Source organism: Nansenia antarctica (genome assembly GCF_963989245.1).
Source record: "Nansenia antarctica genome assembly, chromosome: 20".
NCBI classification, from domain to species: domain Eukaryota; kingdom Metazoa; phylum Chordata; class Actinopteri; order Argentiniformes; family Microstomatidae; genus Nansenia; species Nansenia antarctica.
In genome coordinates this window covers 605,375-612,781 of record NC_137693.1, presented here as the reverse complement: position 1 = coordinate 612,781, position 7,407 = coordinate 605,375, and positions in this window count along the sequence as shown.

Genomic DNA, 7,407 nt, shown 5'->3' with positions numbered 1-7,407 from the left:
TTAAAGTGAGATCTAAGTCTGTCTTTATGCAACAGGAAAATCTTAGAGTCTACAGCACGACTGACTTAAAGTGAGATCTAAGTCTATCTTTATGCAACAGGAACATCTTAGAGTCTATAGCACGACTGACTTAAAGTGAGATCCAAGTCTATCTTTATGCAACAGGAACATCTTAGAGTCTACAGCACGACTGACTTAAAGTGAGATCTAAGTCTAATCTTTATGCAACAGGAACATCTTAGAGTCTACAGCACGACTGACTTAAAGTGAGATCTAAGTCTATCTTTATGCAACAGGAACATCTTAGAGTCTATAGCACGACTGACTTAAAGTGAGATCCAAGTCTATCTTTATGCAACAGGAACATCTTAGAGTCTACAGCACGACTGACTTAAAGTGAGATCTAAGTCTAATCTTTATGCAACAGGAACATCTTAGAGTCTATAGCACGACTGACTTAAAGTGAGATCTAAGTCTGTCTTTATGCAACAGGAACATCTTAGAGTCTATAGCACGACTGACTTAAAGTGAGATCCAAGTCTATCTTTATGCAACAGGAACATCTTAGAGTCTATAGCACGACTGACTTAAAGTGAGATCTAAGTCTGTCTTTATGCAACAGGAACATCTTAGAGTCTACAGCACGACTGACTTAAAGTGAGATCCAAGTCTATCTTTATGCAACAGGAACATCTTAGAGTCTATAGCACGACTGACTTAAAGTGAGATCTAAGTCTATCTTTATGCAACAGGAACATCTTAGAGTCTATAGCACGACTGACTTAAAGTGAGATCTAAGTCTATCTTTATGCAACAGGAACATCTTAGAGTCTATAGCACGACTGACTTAAAGTGAGATCTAAGTCTATCTTCTTTATGCAACAGGAACATCTTAGAGTCTACAGCACGACTGACTTAAAGTGAGATCTAAGTCTAATCTTTATGCAACAGGAACATCTTAGAGTCTATAGCACGACTGACTTAAAGTGAGATCTAAGTCTGTCTTTATGCAACAGGAACATCTTAGAGTCTATAGCACGACTGACTTAAAGTGAGATCCAAGTCTATCTTTATGCAACAGGAACATCTTAGAGTCTATAGCACGACTGACTTAAAGTGAGATCTAAGTCTGTCTTTATGCAACAGGAACATCTTAGAGTCTACAGCACGACTGACTTAAAGTGAGATCCAAGTCTATCTTTATGCAACAGGAACATCTTAGAGTCTATAGCACGACTGACTTAAAGTGAGATCTAAGTCTATCTTTATGCAACAGGAACATCTTAGAGTCTATAGCACGACTGACTTAAAGTGAGATCTAAGTCTATCTTTATGCAACAGGAACATCTTAGAGTCTATAGCACGACTGACTTAAAGTGAGATCCAAGTCTATCTTAATGCAACAGGAACATCTTAGAGTCTATAGCACGACTGACTTAAAGTGAGATCTAAGTCTATCTTAATGCAACAGGAACATCTTAGAGTCTATAGCACGACTGACTTAAAGTGAGATCTAAGTCTATCTTTATGCAACAGGAACATCTTAGAGTCTATAGCACGACTGACTTAAAGTGAGATCCAAGTCTATCTTTATGCAACAGGAACATCTTAGAGTCTATAGCACGACTGACTTAAAGTGAGATCTAAGTCTATCTTTATGCAACAGGAACATCTTAGAGTCTATAGCACGACTGACTTAAAGTGAGATCCAAGTCTATCTTTATGCAACAGGAACATCTTAGAGTCTATAGCACGACTGACTTAAAGTGAGATCTAAGTCTATCTTTATGCAACAGGAACATCTTAGAGTCTATAGCACGACTGACTTAAAGTGACATCTAAGTCTATCTTAATGCAACAGTAACATCTTAGAGTCTATAGCACGACTGACTTAAAGTGAGATCTAAGTCTATCTTTATGCAACAGGAACATCTTAGAGTCTATAGCACGACTGACTTAAAGTGAGATCCAAGTCTATCTTTATGCAACAGGAACATCTTAGAGTCTACAGCACGACTGACTTAAAGTGAGATCTAAGTCTATCTTTATGCAACAGGAACATCTTAGAGTCTACAGCACGACTGACTTAAAGTGAGATCTAAGTCTATCTTTATGCAACAGGAACATCTTAGAGTCTATAGCACGACTGACTTAAAGTGAGATCCAAGTCTATCTTTATGCAACAGGAACATCTTAGAGTCTACAGCACGACTGACTTAAAGTGAGATCTAAGTCTATCTTTATGCAACAGGAACATCTTAGAGTCTACAGCACGACTGACTTAAAGTGAGATCTAAGTCTATCTTTATGCAACAGGAACATCTTAGAGTCTATAGCACGACTGACTTAAAGTGAGATCTAAGTCTATCTTTATGCAACAGGAACATCTTAGAGTCTATAGCACGACTGACTTAAAGTGAGATCCAAGTCTATCTTTATGCAACAGGAACATCTTAGAGTCTACAGCACGACTGACTTAAAGTGAGATCTAAGTCTATCTTTATGCAACAGGAACATCTTAGAGTCTACAGCACGACTGACTTAAAGTGAGATCTAAGTCTATCTTTATGCAACAGGAACATCTTAGAGTCTATAGCACGACTGACTTAAAGTGAGATCTAAGTCTGTCTTTATGCAACAGGAACATCTTAGAGTCTATAGCACGACTGACTTAAAGTGAGATCTAAGTCTATCTTTATGCAACAGGAACATCTTAGAGTCTACAGCACGACTGACTTAAAGTGAGATCTAAGTCTATCTTTATGCAACAGGAACATCTTAGAGTCTATAGCACGACTGACTTAAAGTGAGATCCAAGTCTATCTTTATGCAACCGGTCCCAGGATTTGGCTTAAATCTGCGTGTGGTAAACTAGCTGCTTCTAGACTAGACTGCTGATGCTGGCCTCCATCTCCCTGTGCTGTTCTCCATCTCCCTGTGCTGGCCTCCATCTCCCTGTGCTGGCCTCCATCTCCCTGTGCTGGCCTCCATCTCCCTGTGCTGTTCTCCATCTCCCTGTGCTGACCTCCATCTCCCTGTGCTGTTCTCCATCTCCCTGTGCTGGCCTCCATCTCCCTGTGCTGGCCTCCATCTCCCTGTGCTGGCCTCCATCTCCCTGTGCTGGCCTCCATCTCCCTGTGCTGGCCTCCATCTCCCTGTGCTGGCCTCCATCTCCCTGTGCTGTTCTCTCCATCTCCCTGTGCTGACCTCCATCTCCCTGTGCTGACCTCCATCTCCCTGTGCTGGCCTCCATCTCCCTGTGCTGGCCTCCATCTCCCTGTGCTGGCCTCCATCTCCCTGTGCTGTTCTCCATCTCCCTGTGCTGTTCTCTCCATCTCCCTGTGCTGACCTCCATCTCCCTGTGCTGTTCTCCATCTCCCTGTGCTGGCCTCCATCTCCCTGTGCTGGCCTCCATCTCCCTGTGCTGGCCTCCATCTCCCTGTGCTGGCCTCCATCTCCCTGTGCTGTTCCCTCCATCTCCCTGTGCTGGCCTCCATCTCCCTGTGCTGCTCTCTCCATCTCCCTGTGCTGTTCTCTCCATCTCCCTGTGCTGGCCTCCATCTCCCTGTGCTGGCCTCCATCTCCCTGTGCTGACCTCCATCTCCCTGTGCTGGCCTCCATCTCCCTGTGCTGGCCTCCATCTCCCTGTGCTGTTCTCTCCATCTCCCTGTGCTGGCCTCCATCTCCCTGTGCTGTTCTCTCCATCTCCCTGTGCTGTTCTCTCCATCTCCCTGTGCTGGCCTCCATCTCCCTGTGCTGGCCTCCATCTCCCTGTGCTGCTCTCCATCTCCCTGTGCTGGCCTCCATCTCCCTGTGCTGGCCTCCATCTCCCTGTGCTGTTCTCTCCATCTCCCTGTGCTGGCCTCCATCTCCCTGTGCTGGCCTCCATCTCCCTGTGCTGGCCTCCATCTCCCTGTGCTGCCCTCCATCTCCCTGCGCTGGCCTCCATCTCCCTGTGCTGTTCTCTCCATCTCCCTGTGCTGGCCTCCATCTCCCTGTGCTGGCCTCCATCTCCCTGTGCTGGCCTCCATCTCCCTGTGCTGGCCTCCATCTCCCTGTGCTGCTCTCTCCATCTCCCTGTGCTGTTCTCTCCATCTCCCTGTGCTGGCCTCCATCTCCCTGTGCTGCTCTCTCCATCTCCCTGTGCTGGCCTCCATCTCCCTGTGCTGGCCTCCATCTCCCTGTGCTGGCCTCCATCTCCCTGTGCTGCTCTCCGTCTCCCTGCGCTGGCCTCCATCTCCCTGTGCTGTTCTCTCCATCTCCCTGTGCTGGCCTCCATCTCCCTGTGCTGGCCTCCATCTCCCTGTGCTGGCCTCCATCTCCCTGTGCTGTTCTCTCCATCTCCCTGTGCTGGCCTCCATCTCCCTGTGCTGGCCTCCATCTCCCTGTGCTGGCCTCCATCTCCCTGTGCTGGCCTCCATCTCCCTGTGCTGTTCTCTCCATCTCCCTGTGCTGTTCTCTCCATCTCCCTGTGCTGCTCTCTCCATCTCCCTGTGCTGTTCTCTCCATCTCCCTGTGCTGGCCTCCATCTCCCTGTGCTGGCCTCCATCTCCCTGTGCTGGCCTCCATCTCCCTGTGCTGTTCTCTCCATCTCCCTGTGCTGGCCTCCATCTCCCTGTGCTGGCCTCCATCTCCCTGTGCTGGCCTCCATCTCCCTGTGCTGTTCTCTCCATCTCCCTGTGCTGTTCTCTCCATCTCCCTGTGCTGTTCTCTCCATCTCCCTGTGCTGGCCTCCATCTCCCTGTGCTGGCCGCTGAAGAAGACTCCTCAATGTCGGTTTATAATATTTATTCAGACAAAGATGTCAACACCCTGTGGGTGGGAATACAGCGTATGAGTAAATACAATTACCAAAACAAGACATACATAACAAGATATAAACAAACATGAACGATTACTGTTAACCACAATCTGATAATAAGATACATATAACTAATAACAGACTTACGTATAACAGGCAAACACGTCCTAAAGAGAGAGGAGAAACAGCGTGTATCCTCGGACCACCTGGCATCCACAATGGCCGCCACAACTTCTCCTAACTCTAACCTCTTAACAGAGAGTACTAAACACATAAACCAATACTATCGCCCCCTAGCGGTCGGGAGTACACTCCACCCTGCAGCCTCCATCTCCCTGTGCTGTTCTCTCCATCTCCCTGTGCTGTTCTCTCCATCTCCCTGTGCTGTTCTCCATCTCCCTGTGCTGGCCTCCATCTCCCTGTGCTGGCCTCCATCTCCCTGTGCTGGCCTCCATCTCCCTGTGCTGGCCTCCATCTCCCTGTGCTGCTCTCCATCTCCCTGTGCTGGCCTCCATCTCCCTGTGCTGGCCTCCATCTCCCTGTGCTGCTGGCCTCCATCTCCCTGTGCTAGCCTCCATCTCCCTGTGCTGGCCTTGTAGTTTCGTTTCCCGTCTGTGTTGACGTAAGGATGTGGAGCACAGTTGAACCCTGCCAGAGTGATCCACCTTTACAAAAGCATCTGAATCACACAGTGACTGCCTGGCCTAGTGGATAGTGGCTTGGACTGGTGATCAGAAGTTCAAGGTCATGAGTTCAAATCCCACCTGGGGAACACCACCACTAGTGTGCTCTTGAGTGAGACACTCAGCCCTCAGTTACCCCAGGGAGACTGTCCCTGTAATCCCTAACTGTAAGTCGCTTTGGATAAATGTGTCAAATGTAAAAATGCTTGTAGTTCACTTATCCGCCGCTAATAGGCACTGTAGTCTAGTGGAACCAGTTTGCGCCTAGTGGGTTCCAGAGTGACATCACTTCCTGCTTGTAGTGGGTTCCAGAGTGACATCACTTCCTGCTTGTAGTGGGTTCCAGAGTGACATCACTTCCTGCTTGTAGTGGGTTCCAGAGTGACATCACTTCCTGCTCCTAGAGGGTTCCATGTTGACATGCTCTCTTCCTCCCTGCTCCTCACAGAATGTTGAAGCTGCTCCGGTCGCCACGGTGACCTCTGAGGCCCCGCCCAGCGAGGACGCAACAGCTGCTGAAGCCCCTCCCCTTGAGGGTAGGACACACACCACACTCCAAGAGTTCTAAGAACGTTCGCATCACAATGACATCATCCTCCAGGATAGTGAATTCTGGAATGCTGTACTGTTGTAACGCATAGGACGGAATGAGGAATAGTATTCCATTCCATGTATTACAATGAGCCCGTCCTCCGATATCTACCTCCTCCAGCCTCCCCTGTGTAGCACATTGCTTGTTGGTCAAGGTACTTCACAACAGGCACAGAGGAAAAATAACTTGTTCTCTCTAACTAGCCCCTGATGCTAACCTAGCCCCTGATGCTAACCTCAGTACCTGTTCTCTCTAAGTAGCCCCTGATGCTAACCTCAGTACCTGTTCTCTCTAACTAGCCCCTGATGCTAACCTAGCCCCTGATGCTAACCTCAGTACCTGTTCTCTCTAACTAGCCCCTGATGCTAACCTAGCCCCTGATGCTAACCTCAGTACCTGTTCTCTCTAAGTAGCTCCTGATGCTAACCTAGCCCCTGATGCTAACCTCAGTACCTGTTCTCTCTAACTAGCCCCTGATGCTAACCTAGCCCCTGATGCTAACCTCAGTACCTGTTCTCTCTAACTAGCCCCTGATGCTAACCTAGCCCCTGATGCTAACCTCAGTACCTGTTCTCTCTAAGTAGCCCCTGACGTGCCCACCCCACCTGCCTCTGCACCAGAGAGCCCCAAGGAGGAAGAGGAGGAGGAGGAAGAGGAGGTGGGTAAACACTCTAAACATAGGACAACTCTTGTATAAACTCTGGACAGACACATTATAGGTGTCTGCATAGTTGCAAATGTTTTTGTTGTAAGTCGCTTGGATAAAGGTGTCTGTTTCACTATAAAACACTAGAGTACTTTACTGTTTCACTATAAAACACTAGAGTACTTTACTGTTTATAAAACACTAGAGTACTTTACTGTTTCGCTATAAAACACGGACGTAGAACGGCTAAGAAAAACACACGATTACACACTAGTACGATAACTGCGACGACATGGAAGGAGCGCTCAGAGGTATCATATCATACATGAACGGACGGTCACCTCCAGGTGGTGACGTTAGAATTATAGGGCCGGTTTCACAGACAAGGCTTAAGCCTAGTCCTGGACTAAATCACACTTTCAATGTAAAATCTCCATTGAAGATGCTTTTTAGTCTAGGATTAGGCTTAAGCCTTGTCTGTGAAACCGGCCCATAAGGTTCTATCTCCATTTTTGCCAAAATTGAGTTTTTTTACATAATCTGATCCATTAGGTGTTTATTAATGCCTGTGTGGTGTTATTTTTTTTAAATGTAGCCATTTTTTTGTTAGTAATTAATAAAACACAAAGGTTCCATCTCACAAAACATAATGGAATGTAAAAACTTTGACGCTCAATATCTCTGA